Source organism: Trichomycterus rosablanca, chromosome 20, assembly GCF_030014385.1.
Source record: "Trichomycterus rosablanca isolate fTriRos1 chromosome 20, fTriRos1.hap1, whole genome shotgun sequence".
NCBI classification, from domain to species: Eukaryota; Metazoa; Chordata; class Actinopteri; order Siluriformes; family Trichomycteridae; genus Trichomycterus; species Trichomycterus rosablanca.
In genome coordinates this window covers 18701546-18716138 of record NC_086007.1, presented here as the reverse complement: position 1 = coordinate 18716138, position 14593 = coordinate 18701546, and the positions used below count along the sequence as shown (strand labels likewise).

Here is a 14593-nt window from a genome sequence, read left to right as displayed (position 1 = left end):
AGAGCATTCACAGTTCAGCAGTCTTCATCTTTTAATGGGCCCTATTTGTTTTTATCCATTGAAACTCGCTGTTCCACATTGACTACTGCTGGAAGCAAAGTATTTTTTTTGTTCACGTGGTTAAAAATCAGCAATGAAATCATGCAGACATTTTATGTGATATGCCCTGAAAGGTTTTGAATTAATTTTTCTACTATTTAAACACCAAGTTTTAATCATGGAGATGAAAATGCAGCCATTATATTCACTACAGTGGCTGTAGTTGTAAAATAAGCATAAAAAAGACTTCACTTGTGAAAACACTGATGACATTGACAGACATTTCAAGAAGGCTGTGATGAACAGTCCCACTAGGTACAAAAAAGATGATCTCAGGTTCCACCGAGATCCACTCAGATCACTGGATTCAGAGTCCAGAGTGCTAACCATTACACCATGGAACCACACGAATGCTAGTGCTGAGTTTCCAATGGTTCTAAATCTTTCGAATAACATTGTATTGCATATCTCCACCTCTAGGTTTAATTCATGTTTTCCACCTTGTCAAATTCATTTTTATTTCTTTTTCTAGCAAACCAAACTAATCCATTTCACTGGAATTATTAAAGAACACACTGCCCAGCTTGGCTCACTTCATAAGTTTCTCTCGGTAGCAGTATGTGTCTTGTGTCTTTGCTCAGCTGAGTGCATTCTACATCCTACAGTCCTTCATTCTGAAGAACATTAATCAGGTGCTCTTCTTTCAGACTGTTCAGACTGCGATCATTGATTGGGATAATTCACAGCTCTGCCCACATCTAATTCCTTTGTCACAATAGAAGTGACAATTTTCCAAAATACCATATGAAAGACAGGTTATTAACATTAACTGCCCATTGTGCAATACCTGCCAATGTTTAGTCAAATTAGAACTATAGTAAATTTTGAGTTTTAGTACACTGTAATAAAGTCTTTCATTTGATGTTCTTAAATGTAAAGCTGCTAAGTTTGAAGCAGAACTTGGTCAGATTCCACATAACTCTACTGTGTAAAAAATCCAACATCAGTTTGCTTGTTGTTTTCGGTCTCTTGAAGATAACTTTACTGAATGTTGCCCCAACTTATTTGCACTCACAGTAAACTTTAGGTAGGTACACTTCAGTTAGGGTAATGTTCAGAAATACATTGCAGGAATTAAATCACACATTAAAAGGTTGCAGGACACTGAACTGGATCTGCACAGATGAGACTGCCCCAAACAAGAGCACTTATTAAGAAAACAAAATAGTGCTCTTGTTTAAAGTAATCCCAGTCTGTTTTGCTCTCTTAAAATAGATAGAAGATAGAACACTTGAATGTCTTCAGTTGCTTGAGTCACTTAAAACTACCCCAACAAATAGCTTGTACAAAAATAACAGTAAGACATGTCAGATCCATTGTTAGGGTCTCAATTGTGACATCACAGAAGATCATGATCTTGAGTTCAGCTTGAATAGTACAAACGGAAATGTAATTCAATTACATACCTGACTCAGCTCAAAACATCTTGCTCAGTCCTACAGTCCAGAGATGTTTTATACAGCCTATATTCTGCCGAAACCCGGGATCGAACCAGGGACCTTTAGATCTTCAGTCTAACGCTCTCCCAACTGAGCTATTTCGGCAGCTGAGCACAGCTATCAAAATGTGAAGGTAGAGCATTCACAGTTCAGCAGTCTTCATCTTTTAATGGGCCCTATTTGTTTTTATCCATTGAAACTCGCTGTTCCACATTGACTACTGCTGGAAGCAAAGTATTTTTTTTGTTCACGTGGTTAAAAATCAGCAATGAAATCATGCAGACATTTTATGTGATATGCCCTGAAAGGTTTTGAATTAATTTTTCTACTATTTAAACACCAAGTTTTAATCATGGAGATGAAAATGCAGCCATTATATTCACTACAGTGGCTGTAGTTGTAAAATAAGCATAAAAAAGACTTCACTTGTGAAAACACTGATGACATTGACAGACATTTCAAGAAGGCTGTGATGAACAGTCCCACTAGGTACAAAAAAGATGATCTCAGGTTCCGCCGAGATCCACTCAGATCACTGGATTCAGAGTCCAGAGCGCTAACCATTACACCATGGAACCACACGAATGCTAGTGCTGAGTTTGCAATGGTTCTAAATCTTTCGAATAACATTGTATTGCATATCTCCACCTCTAGGTTTAATTCATGTTTTCCACCTTGTCAAATTCATTTTTATTTCTTTTTCTAGCAAACCAAACTAATCCATTTCACTGGAATTATTAAAGAACACACTGCCCAGCTTGGCTCACTTCATAAGTTTCTCTCGGTAGCAGTATGTGTCTTGTGTCTTTGCTCAGCTGAGTGCATTTTACATCCTACAGTCCTTCATTCTGAAGAACATTAATCAGGTGCTCTTCTTTCAGACTGTTCAGACTGCGATCATTGATTGGGATAATTCACAGCTCTGCCCACATCAAATTCCTTTGTCACAATAGAAGTGACAATTTTCCAAAATACCATATGAAAGACAGGTTATTAACATTAACTGCCCATTGTGCAATACCTGCCAATGTTTAGTCAAATTAGAACTATAGTAAATTTTGAGTTTTAGTACACTGTAATAAAGTCTTTCATTTGATGTTCTTAAATGTAAAGCTGGTAAGTTTGAAGCAGAACTTGGTCAGATTCCACATAACTCTACTGTGTAAAAAATCCAACATCAGTTTGCTTGTTGTTTTCGGTCTCTTGAAGATAACTTTACTGAATGTTGCCCCAACTTATTTGCACTCACAGTAAACTTTAGGTAGGTACACTTCAGTTAGGGTAATGTTCAGAAATACATTGCAGGAATTAAATCACACATTAAAAGGTTGCAGGACACTGAACTGGATCTGCACAGATGAGACTGCCCCAAACAAGAGCACTTATTAAGAAAACAAAATAGTGCTCTTGTTTAAAGTAATCCCAGTCTGTTTTGCTCTCTTAAAATAGATAGAAGATAGAACACTTGAATGTCTTCAGTTGCTTGAGTCACTTAAAACTACCCCAACAAATAGCTTGTACAAAAAAAACAGTAAGACATGTCAGATCCATTGTTAGGGTCTCAATTGTGACATCACAGAAGATCATGATCTTGAGTTCAGCTTGAATAGTACAAACGGAAATGTAATTCAATTACATACCTGACTCAGCTCAAAACATCTTGCTCAGTCCTACAGTCCAGAGTAGTTAAGAGATGTTTTATACAGCCTATATTCTGCCGAAACCCGGGATCGAACCAGGGACCTTTAGACCTTCAGTCTAACGCTCTCCCAACTGAGCTATTTCGGCAGCCGAGCACAGCTATCAAAATGTGAAGGTAGAGCATTCACAGTTCAGCAGTCTTCATCTTTTAATGGGCCCTATTTGTTTTTATCCATTGAAACTCGCTGTTCCACATTGACTACCGCTGGAAGCAAAGTACTTTTTTTGTTCACGTGGTTAAAAATCAGCAATGAAATCATGCAGACATTTTATGTGATATGCCCTGAAAGGTTTTGAATTAATTTTTCTACTATTTAAACACCAAGTTTTAATCATGGAGATGAAAATGCAGCCATTATATTCACTACAGTGGCTGTAGTTGTAAAATAAGCATAAAAAAGACTTCACTTGTGAAAACACTGATGACATTGACAGACATTTCAAGAAGGCTGTGATGAACAGTCCCACTAGGTACAAAAAAGATGATCTCAGGTTCCGCCGAGATCCACTCAGATCACTGGATTCAGAGTCCAGAGCGCTAACCATTACACCATGGAACCACACGAATGCTAGTGCTAAGTTTGCAATGGTTCTAAATCTTTCGAATAACATTGTATTGCATATCTCCACCTCTAGGTTTAATTCATGTTTTCCACCTTGTCAAATTCATTTTTATTTCTTTTTCTAGCAAACCAAACTAATCCATTTCACTGGAATTATTAAAGAACACACTGCCCAGCTTGGCTCACTTCATAAGTTTCTCTCGGTAGCAGTATGTGTCTTGTGTCTTTGCTCAGCTGAGTGCATTTTACATCCTACAGTCCTTCATTCTGAAGAACATTAATCAGGTGCTCTTCTTTCAGACTGTTCAGACTGCGATCATTGATTGGGATAATTCACAGCTCTGCCCACATCAAATTCCTTTGTCACAATAGAAGTGACAATTTTCCAAAATACCATATGAAAGACAGGTTATTAACATTAACTGCCCATTGTGCAATACCTGCCAATGTTTAGTCAAATTAGAACTATAGTAAATTTTGAGTTTTAGTACACTGTAATAAAGTCTTTCATTTGATGTTCTTAAATGTAAAGCTGGTAAGTTTGAAGCAGAACTTGGTCAGATTCCACATAACTCTACTGTGTAAAAAATCCAACATCAGTTTGCTTGTTGTTTTCGGTCTCTTGAAGATAACTTTACTGAATGTTGCCCCAACTTATTTGCACTCACAGTAAACTTTAGGTAGGTACACTTCAGTTAGGGTAATGTTCAGAAATACATTGCAGGAATTAAATCACACATTAAAAGGTTGCAGGACACTGAACTGGATCTGCACAGATGAGACTGCCCCAAACAAGAGCACTTATTAAGAAAACAAAATAGTGCTCTTGTTTAAAGTAATCCCAGTCTGTTTTGCTCTCTTCAAATAGATAGAAGATAGAACACGTGAAAGTCTTCAGTTGCTTGAGTCACTTAAAACTACCCCAACAAATAGCTTGTACAAAAAAAACAGTAAGACATGTCAGATCCATTGTTAGGGTCTCAATTGTGACATCACAGAAGATCATGATCTTGAGTTCAGCTTGAATAGTACAAACGGAAATGTAATTCAATTACATACCTGACTCAGCTCAAAACATCTTGCTCAGTCCTACAGTCCAGAGTAGTTAAGAGATGTTTTATACAGCCTATATTCTGCCGAAACCCGGGATCGAACCAGGGACCTTTAGACATTCAGTCTAACGCTCTCCCAACTGAGCTATTTCGGCAGCCGAGCACAGCTATCAAAATGTGAAGGTAGAGCATTCACAGTTCAGCAGTCTTCATCTTTTAATGGGCCCTATTTGTTTTTATCCATTGAAACTCGCTGTTCCACATTGACTACCGCTGGAAGCAAAGTACTTTTTTTGTTCACGTGGTTAAAAATCAGCAATGAAATCATGCAGACATTTTATGTGATATGCCCTGAAAGGTTTTGAATTAATTTTTCTACTATTTAAACACCAAGTTTTAATCATGGAGATGAAAATGCAGCCATTATATTCACTACAGTGGCTGTAGTTGTAAAATGAGCATAAAAAAGACTTCACTTGTGAAAACACTGATGACATTGACAGACATTTCAAGAAGGCTGTGATGAACAGTCCCACTAGGTACAAAAAAGATGATCTCAGGTTCCGCCGAGATCCACTCAGATCACTGGATTCAGAGTCCAGAGTGCTAACTATTACACCATGGAACCACACGAATGCTAGTGCTGAGTTTCCAATGGTTCTAAATCTTTCGAATAACATTGTATTGCATATCTCCACCTCTAGGTTTAATTCATGTTTTCCATCTTGTCAAATTCATTTTTATTTCTTTTTCTAGCAAACCAAACTAATCCATTTCACTGGAATTATTAAAGAACACACTGCCCAGCTTGGCTCACTTCATAAGTTTCTCTCGGTAGCAGTATGTGTCTTGTGTCTTTGCTCAGCTGAGTGCATTTTACATCCTACAGTCCTTCATTCTGAAGAACATTAATCAGGTGCTCTTCTTTCAGACTGTTCAGACTGCGATCATTGATTGGGATAATTCACAGCTCTGCCCACATCAAATTCCTTTGTCACAATAGAAGTGACAATTTTCCAAAATACCATATGAAAGACAGGTTATTAACATTAACTGCCCATTGTGCAATACCTGCCAATGTTTAGTCAAATTAGAACTATAGTAAATTTTGAGTTTTAGTACACTGTAATAAAGTCTTTCATTTGATGTTCTTAAATGTAAAGCTGGTAAGTTTGAAGCAGAACTTGGTCAGATTCCACATAACTCTACTGTGTAAAAAATCCAACATCAGTTTGCTTGTTGTTTTCGGTCTCTTGAAGATAACTTTACTGAATGTTGCCCCAACTTATTTGCACTCACAGTAAACTTTAGGTAGGTACACTTCAGTTAGGGTAATGTTCAGAAATACATTGCAGGAATTAAATCACACATTAAAAGGTTGCAGGACACTGAACTGGATCTGCACAGATGAGACTGCCCCAAACAAGAGCACTTATTAAGAAAACAAAATAGTGCTCTTGTTTAAAGTAATCCCAGTCTGTTTTGCTCTCTTAAAATAGATAGAAGATAGAACACTTGAATGTCTTCAGTTGCTTGAGTCACTTAAAACTACCCCAACAAATAGCTTGTACAAAAAAAACAGTAAGACATGTCAGATCCATTGTTAGGGTCTCAATTGTGACATCACAGAAGATCATGATCTTGAGTTCAGCTTGAATAGTACAAACGGAAATGTAATTCAATTACATACCTGACTCAGCTCAAAACATCTTGCTCAGTCCTACAGTCCAGAGTAGTTAAGAGATGTTTTATACAGCCTATATTCTGCCGAAACCCGGGATCGAACCAGGGACCTTTAGACCTTCAGTCTAACGCTCTCCCAACTGAGCTATTTCGGCAGCCGAGCACAGCTATCAAAATGTGAAGGTAGAGCATTCACAGTTCAGCAGTCTTCATCTTTTAATGGGCCCTATTTGTTTTTATCCATTGAAACTCGCTGTTCCACATTGACTACCGCTGGAAGCAAAGTACTTTTTTTGTTCACGTGGTTAAAAATCAGCAATGAAATCATGCAGACATTTTATGTGATATGCCCTGAAAGGTTTTGAATTAATTTTTCTACTATTTAAACACCAAGTTTTAATCATGGAGATGAAAATGCAGCCATTATATTCACTACAGTGGCTGTAGTTGTAAAATAAGCATAAAAAAGACTTCACTTGTGAAAACACTGATGACATTGACAGACATTTCAAGAAGGCTGTGATGAACAGTCCCACTAGGTACAAAAAAGATGATCTCAGGTTCCGCCGAGATCCACTCAGATCACTGGATTCAGAGTCCAGAGCGCTAACCATTACACCATGGAACCACACGAATGCTAGTGCTAAGTTTGCAATGGTTCTAAATCTTTCGAATAACATTGTATTGCATATCTCCACCTCTAGGTTTAATTCATGTTTTCCACCTTGTCAAATTCATTTTTATTTCTTTTTCTAGCAAACCAAACTAATCCATTTCACTGGAATTATTAAAGAACACACTGCCCAGCTTGGCTCACTTCATAAGTTTCTCTCGGTAGCAGTATGTGTCTTGTGTCTTTGCTCAGCTGAGTGCATTTTACATCCTACAGTCCTTCATTCTGAAGAACATTAATCAGGTGCTCTTCTTTCAGACTGTTCAGACTGCGATCATTGATTGGGATAATTCACAGCTCTGCCCACATCAAATTCCTTTGTCACAATAGAAGTGACAATTTTCCAAAATACCATATGAAAGACAGGTTATTAACATTAACTGCCCATTGTGCAATACCTGCCAATGTTTAGTCAAATTAGAACTATAGTAAATTTTGAGTTTTAGTACACTGTAATAAAGTCTTTCATTTGATGTTCTTAAATGTAAAGCTGGTAAGTTTGAAGCAGAACTTGGTCAGATTCCACATAACTCTACTGTGTAAAAAATCCAACATCAGTTTGCTTGTTGTTTTCGGTCTCTTGAAGATAACTTTACTGAATGTTGCCCCAACTTATTTGCACTCACAGTAAACTTTAGGTAGGTACACTTCAGTTAGGGTAATGTTCAGAAATACATTGCAGGAATTAAATCACACATTAAAAGGTTGCAGGACACTGAACTGGATCTGCACAGATGAGACTGCCCCAAACAAGAGCACTTATTAAGAAAACAAAATAGTGCTCTTGTTTAAAGTAATCCCAGTCTGTTTTGCTCTCTTCAAATAGATAGAAGATAGAACACGTGAAAGTCTTCAGTTGCTTGAGTCACTTAAAACTACCCCAACAAATAGCTTGTACAAAAAAAACAGTAAGACATGTCAGATCCATTGTTAGGGTCTCAATTGTGACATCACAGAAGATCATGATCTTGAGTTCAGCTTGAATAGTACAAACGGAAATGTAATTCAATTACATACCTGACTCAGCTCAAAACATCTTGCTCAGTCCTACAGTCCAGAGTAGTTAAGAGATGTTTTATACAGCCTATATTCTGCCGAAACCCGGGATCGAACCAGGGACCTTTAGACATTCAGTCTAACGCTCTCCCAACTGAGCTATTTCGGCAGCCGAGCACAGCTATCAAAATGTGAAGGTAGAGCATTCACAGTTCAGCAGTCTTCATCTTTTAATGGGCCCTATTTGTTTTTATCCATTGAAACTCGCTGTTCCACATTGACTACCGCTGGAAGCAAAGTACTTTTTTTGTTCACGTGGTTAAAAATCAGCAATGAAATCATGCAGACATTTTATGTGATATGCCCTGAAAGGTTTTGAATTAATTTTTCTACTATTTAAACACCAAGTTTTAATCATGGAGATGAAAATGCAGCCATTATATTCACTACAGTGGCTGTAGTTGTAAAATGAGCATAAAAAAGACTTCACTTGTGAAAACACTGATGACATTGACAGACATTTCAAGAAGGCTGTGATGAACAGTCCCACTAGGTACAAAAAAGATGATCTCAGGTTCCGCCGAGATCCACTCAGATCACTGGATTCAGAGTCCAGAGTGCTAACTATTACACCATGGAACCACACGAATGCTAGTGCTGAGTTTCCAATGGTTCTAAATCTTTCGAATAACATTGTATTGCATATCTCCACCTCTAGGTTTAATTCATGTTTTCCACCTTGTCAAATTCATTTTTATTTCTTTTTCTAGCAAACCAAACTAATCCATTTCACTGGAATTATTAAAGAACACACTGCCCAGCTTGGCTCACTTCATAAATTTCTCTCGGTAGCAGTATGTGTCTTGTGTCTTTGCTCAGCTGAGTGCATTCTACATCCTACAGTCCTTCATTCTGAAGAACATTAATCAGGTGCTCTTCTTTCAGACTGTTCAGACTGCGATCATTGATTGGGATAATTCACAGCTCTGCCCACATCTAATTCCTTTGTCACAATAGAAGTGACAATTTTCCAAAATACCATATGAAAGACAGGTTATTAACATTAACTGCCCATTGTGCAATACCTGCCAATGTTTAGTCAAATTAGAACTATAGTAAATTTTGAGTTTTAGTACACTGTAATAAAGTCTTTCATTTGATGTTCTTAAATGTAAAGCTGCTAAGTTTGAAGCAGAACTTGGTCAGATTCCACATAACTCTACTGTGTAAAAAATCCAACATCAGTTTGCTTGTTGTTTTCGGTCTCTTGAAGATAACTTTACTGAATGTTGCCCCAACTTATTTGCACTCACAGTAAACTTTAGGTAGGTACACTTCAGTTAGGGTAATGTTCAGAAATACATTGCAGGAATTAAATCACACATTAAAAGGTTGCAGGACACTGAACTGGATCTGCACAGATGAGACTGCCCCAAACAAGAGCACTTATTAAGAAAACAAAATAGTGCTCTTGTTTAAAGTAATCCCAGTCTGTTTTGCTCTCTTAAAATAGATAGAAGATAGAACACTTGAATGTCTTCAGTTGCTTGAGTCACTTAAAACTACCCCAACAAATAGCTTGTACAAAAATAACAGTAAGACATGTCAGATCCATTGTTAGGGTCTCAATTGTGACATCACAGAAGATCATGATCTTGAGTTCAGCTTGAATAGTACAAACGGAAATGTAATTCAATTACATACCTGACTCAGCTCAAAACATCTTGCTCAGTCCTACAGTCCAGAGTAGTTAAGAGATGTTTTATACAGCCTATATTCTGCCGAAACCCGGGATCGAACCAGGGACCTTTAGATCTTCAGTCTAACGCTCTCCCAACTGAGCTATTTCGGCAGCCGAGCACAGCTATCAAAATGTGAAGGTAGAGCATTCACAGTTCAGCAGTCTTCATCTTTTAATGGGCCCTATTTGTTTTTATCCATTGAAACTCGCTGTTCCACATTGACTACCGCTGGAAGCAAAGTACTTTTTTTGTTCACGTGGTTAAAAATCAGCAATGAAATCATGCAGACATTTTATGTGATATGCCCTGAAAGGTTTTGAATTATTTTTTCTACTATTTAAACACCAAGTTTTAATCATGGAGATGAAAATGCAGCCATTATATTCACTACAGTGGCTGTAGTTGTAAAATAAGCATAAAAAAGACTTCACTTGTGAAAACACTGATGACATTGGCAGATATTTCAAGAAGGCTGTGATGAACAGTCCCACTAGGTACAAAAAAGATGATCTCAGGTTCCACCTAGATCCACTCAGATCACTGGATTCAGAGTCCAGAGTGCTAACCATTACACCATGGAACCACACGAATGCTAGTGCTGAGTTTCCAATGGTTCTAAATCTTTCGAATAACATTGTATTGCATATCTCCATCTCTACGTTTAATTCATGTTTTCCACCTTGTCAAATTCATTTTTATTTCTTTTTCTAGCAAACCAAACTAATCCATTTCACTGGAATAATTAAAGAACACACTGCCCAGCTTGGCTCACTTCATAAGTTTCTCTCGGTAGCAGTATGTGTCTTGTGTCTTTGCTCAGCTGAGTGCATTCTACATCCTACAGTCCTTCATTCTGAAGAACATTAATCAGGTGCTCTTCTTTCAGACTGTTCAGACTGCGATCATTGATTGGGATAATTCACAGCTCTGCCCACATCAAATTCCTTTGTCACAATAGAAGTGACAATTTTCCAAAATACCATATGAAAGACAGGTTATTAACATTAACTGCCCATTGTGCAATACCTGCCAATGTTTAGTCAAATTAGAACTATAGTAAATTTTGAGTTTTAGTACACTGTAATAAAGTCTTTCATTTGATGTTCTTAAATGTAAAGCTGCTAAGTTTGAAGCAGAACTTGGTCAGATTCCACATAACTCTACTGTGTAAAAAATCCAACATCAGTTTGCTTGTTGTTTTCGGTCTCTTGAAGATAACTTTACTGAATGTTGCCCCAACTTATTTGCACTCACAGTAAACTTTAGGTAGGTACACTTCAGTTAGGGTAATGTTCAGAAATACATTGCAGGAATTAAATCACACATTAAAAGGTTGCAGGACACTGAACTGGATCTGCACAGATGAGACTGCCCCAAACAAGAGCACTTATTAAGAAAACAAAATAGTGCTCTTGTTTAAAGTAATCCCAGTCTGTTTTGCTCTCTTAAAATAGATAGAAGATAGAACACTTGAATGTCTTCAGTTGCTTGAGTCACTTAAAACTACCCCAACAAATAGCTTGTACAAAAATAACAGTAAGACATGTCAGATCCATTGTTAGGGTCTCAATTGTGACATCACAGAAGATCATGATCTTGAGTTCAGCTTGAATAGTACAAACGGAAATGTAATTCAATTACATACCTGACTCAGCTCAAAACATCTTGCTCAGTCCTACAGTCCAGAGTAGTTAAGAGATGTTTTATACAGCCTATATTCTGCCGAAACCCGGGATCGAACCAGGGACCTTTAGATCTTCAGTCTAACGCTCTCCCAACTGAGCTATTTCGGCAGCCGAGCACAGCTATCAAAATGTGAAGGTAGAGCATTCACAGTTCAGCAGTCTTCATCTTTTAATGGGCCCTATTTGTTTTTATCCATTGAAACTCGCTGTTCCACATTGACTACCGCTGGAAGCAAAGTACTTTTTTTGTTCACGTGGTTAAAAATCAGCAATGAAATCATGCAGACATTTTATGTGATATGCCCTGAAAGGTTTTGAATTATTTTTTCTACTATTTAAACACCAAGTTTTAATCATGGAGATGAAAATGCAGCCATTACATTCACTACAGTGGCTGTAGTTGTAAAATAAGCATAAAAAAGACTTCACTTGTGAAAACACTGATGACATTGACAGACATTTCAAGAAGGCTGTGATGAACAGTCCCACTAGGTACAAAAAAGATGATCTCAGGTTCCGCCGAGATCCACTCAGATCACTGGATTCAGAGTCCAGAGTGCTAACCATTACACCATGGAACCACACGAATGCTAGTGCTGAGTTTCCAATGGTTCTAAATCTTTCGAATAACATTGTATTGCATATCTCCACCTCTAGGTTTAATTCTTGTTTTCCACCTTGTCAAATTCATTTTTATTTCTTTTTCTAGCAAACCAAACTAATCCATTTCACTGGAATTATTAAAGAACACACTGCCCAGCTTGGCTCACTTCATAAATTTCTCTCGGTAGCAGTATGTGTCTTGTGTCTTTGCTCAGCTGAGTGCATTCTACATCCTACAGTCCTTCATTCTGAAGAACATTAATCAGGTGCTCTTCTTTCAGACTGTTCAGACTGCAATCATTGATTGGGATAATTCACAGCTCTGCCCACATCAAATTCCTTTGTCACAATAGAAGTGACAATTTTCCAAAATACCATATGAAAGACAGGTTATTAACATTAACTGCCCATTGTGCAATACCTGCCAATGTTTAGTCAAATTAGAACTATAGTAAATTTTGAGTTTTAGTACACTGTAATAAAGTCTTTCATTTGATGTTCTTAAATGTAAAGCTGCTAAGTTTGAAGCAGAACTTGGTCAGATTCCACATAACTCTACTGTGTAAAAAATCCAACATCAGTTTGCTTGTTGTTTTCGGTCTCTTGAAGATAACTTTACTGAATGTTGCCCCAACTTATTTGCACTCACAGTAAACTTTAGGTAGGTACACTTCAGTTAGGGTAATGTTCAGAAATACATTGCAGGAATTAAATCACACATTAAAAGGTTGCAGGACACTGAACTGGATCTGCACAGATGAGACTGCCCCAAACAAGAGCACTTATTAAGAAAACAAAATAGTGCTCTTGTTTAAAGTAATCCCAGTCTGTTTTGCTCTCTTAAAATAGATAGAAGATAGAACACTTGAATGTCTTCAGTTGCTTGAGTCACTTAAAACTACCCCAACAAATAGCTTGTACAAAAATAACAGTAAGACATGTCAGATCCATTGTTAGGGTCTCAATTGTGACATCACAGAAGATCATGATCTTGAGTTCAGCTTGAATAGTACAAACGGAAATGTAATTCAATTACATACCTGACTCAGCTCAAAACATCTTGCTCAGTCCTACAGTCCAGAGTAGTTAAGAGATGTTTTATACAGCCTATATTCTGCCGAAACCCGGGATCGAACCAGGGACCTTTAGATCTTCAGTCTAACGCTCTCCCAACTGAGCTATTTCGGCAGCTGAGCACAGCTATCAAAATGTGAAGGTAGAGCATTCACAGTTCAGCAGTCTTCATCTTTTAATGGGCCCTATTTGTTTTTATCCATTGAAACTCGCTGTTCCACATTGACTACCGCTGGAAGCAAAGTACTTTTTTTGTTCACGTGGTTAAAATTTTTTTCTACTATTTAAACACCAAGTTTTAATCATGGAGATGAAAATGCAGCCATTATATTCACTACAGTGGCTGTAGTTGTAAAATAAGCATAAAAAAGACTTCACTTGTGAAAACACTGATGACATTGACAGACATTTCAAGAAGGCTGTGATGAACAGTCCCACTAGGTACAAAAAAGATGATCTCAGGTTCCGCCGAGATCCACTCAGATCACTGGATTCAGAGTCCAGAGTGCTAACCATTACACCATGGAACCACACGAATGCTAGTGCTGAGTTTCCAATGGTTCTAAATCTTTCGAATAACATTGTATTGCATATCTCCACCTCTAGGTTTAATTCATGTTTTCCACCTTGTCAAATTCATTTTTATTTCTTTTTCTAGCAAACCAAACTAATCCATTTCACTGGAATTATTAAAGAACACACTGCCCAGCTTGGCTCACTTCATAAATTTCTCTCGGTAGCAGTATGTGTCTTGTGTCTTTGCTCAGCTGAGTGCATTCTACATCCTACAGTCCTTCATTCTGAAGAACATTAATCAGGTGCTCTTCTTTCAGACTGTTCAGACTGCAATCATTGATTGGGATAATTCACAGCTCTGCCCACATCTAATTCCTTTGTCACAATAGAAGTGACAATTTTCCAAAATACCATATGAAAGACAGGTTATTAACATTAACTGCCCATTGTGCAATACCTGCCAATGTTTAGTCAAATTAGAACTATAGTAAATTTTGAGTTTTAGTACACTGTAATAAAGTCTTTCATTTGATGTTCTTAAATGTAAAGCTGCTAAGTTTGAAGCAGAACTTGGTCAGATTCCACATAACTCTACTGTGTAAAAAATCCAACATCAGTTTGCTTGTTGTTTTCGGTCTCTTGAAGATAACTTTACTGAATGTTGCCCCAACTTATTTGCACTCACAGTAAACTTTAGGTAGGTACACTTCAGTTAGGGTAATGTTCAGAAATACATTGCAGGAATTAAATCACACATTAAAAGGTTG

General features: G+C 37.4%; 8 non-coding genes across 8 annotated transcripts; all 8 read right to left on the bottom strand.

The window, feature by feature from the left end:
• Window positions 1-1570: 1570 nt before the first annotated feature.
• Window positions 1571-1643, bottom strand: trnaf-gaa (transfer RNA phenylalanine (anticodon GAA)). The gene has a single exon. It is a non-coding gene; the product is annotated as a tRNA-Phe (tRNA).
• Window positions 1644-3253: 1610 nt separating this feature from the next.
• Window positions 3254-3326, bottom strand: trnaf-gaa (transfer RNA phenylalanine (anticodon GAA)). The gene has a single exon. It is a non-coding gene; the product is annotated as a tRNA-Phe (tRNA).
• Window positions 3327-4936: 1610 nt separating this feature from the next.
• On the bottom strand, window positions 4937-5009 carry trnaf-gaa (transfer RNA phenylalanine (anticodon GAA)). The gene has a single exon. It is a non-coding gene; the product is annotated as a tRNA-Phe (tRNA).
• A 1610-nt stretch (window positions 5010-6619) lies between these two features.
• Window positions 6620-6692, bottom strand: trnaf-gaa (transfer RNA phenylalanine (anticodon GAA)). Its single transcript has one exon. It is a non-coding gene; the product is annotated as a tRNA-Phe (tRNA).
• A 1610-nt stretch (window positions 6693-8302) lies between these two features.
• Window positions 8303-8375, bottom strand: trnaf-gaa (transfer RNA phenylalanine (anticodon GAA)). Its single transcript has one exon. It is a non-coding gene; the product is annotated as a tRNA-Phe (tRNA).
• A 1610-nt stretch (window positions 8376-9985) lies between these two features.
• Window positions 9986-10058, bottom strand: trnaf-gaa (transfer RNA phenylalanine (anticodon GAA)). Its single transcript has one exon. It is a non-coding gene; the product is annotated as a tRNA-Phe (tRNA).
• A 1610-nt stretch (window positions 10059-11668) lies between these two features.
• On the bottom strand, window positions 11669-11741 carry trnaf-gaa (transfer RNA phenylalanine (anticodon GAA)). Its single transcript has one exon. It is a non-coding gene; the product is annotated as a tRNA-Phe (tRNA).
• A 1610-nt stretch (window positions 11742-13351) lies between these two features.
• Window positions 13352-13424, bottom strand: trnaf-gaa (transfer RNA phenylalanine (anticodon GAA)). The gene has a single exon. It is a non-coding gene; the product is annotated as a tRNA-Phe (tRNA).
• Between the last annotated feature and the right edge of the window lie 1169 nt (window positions 13425-14593).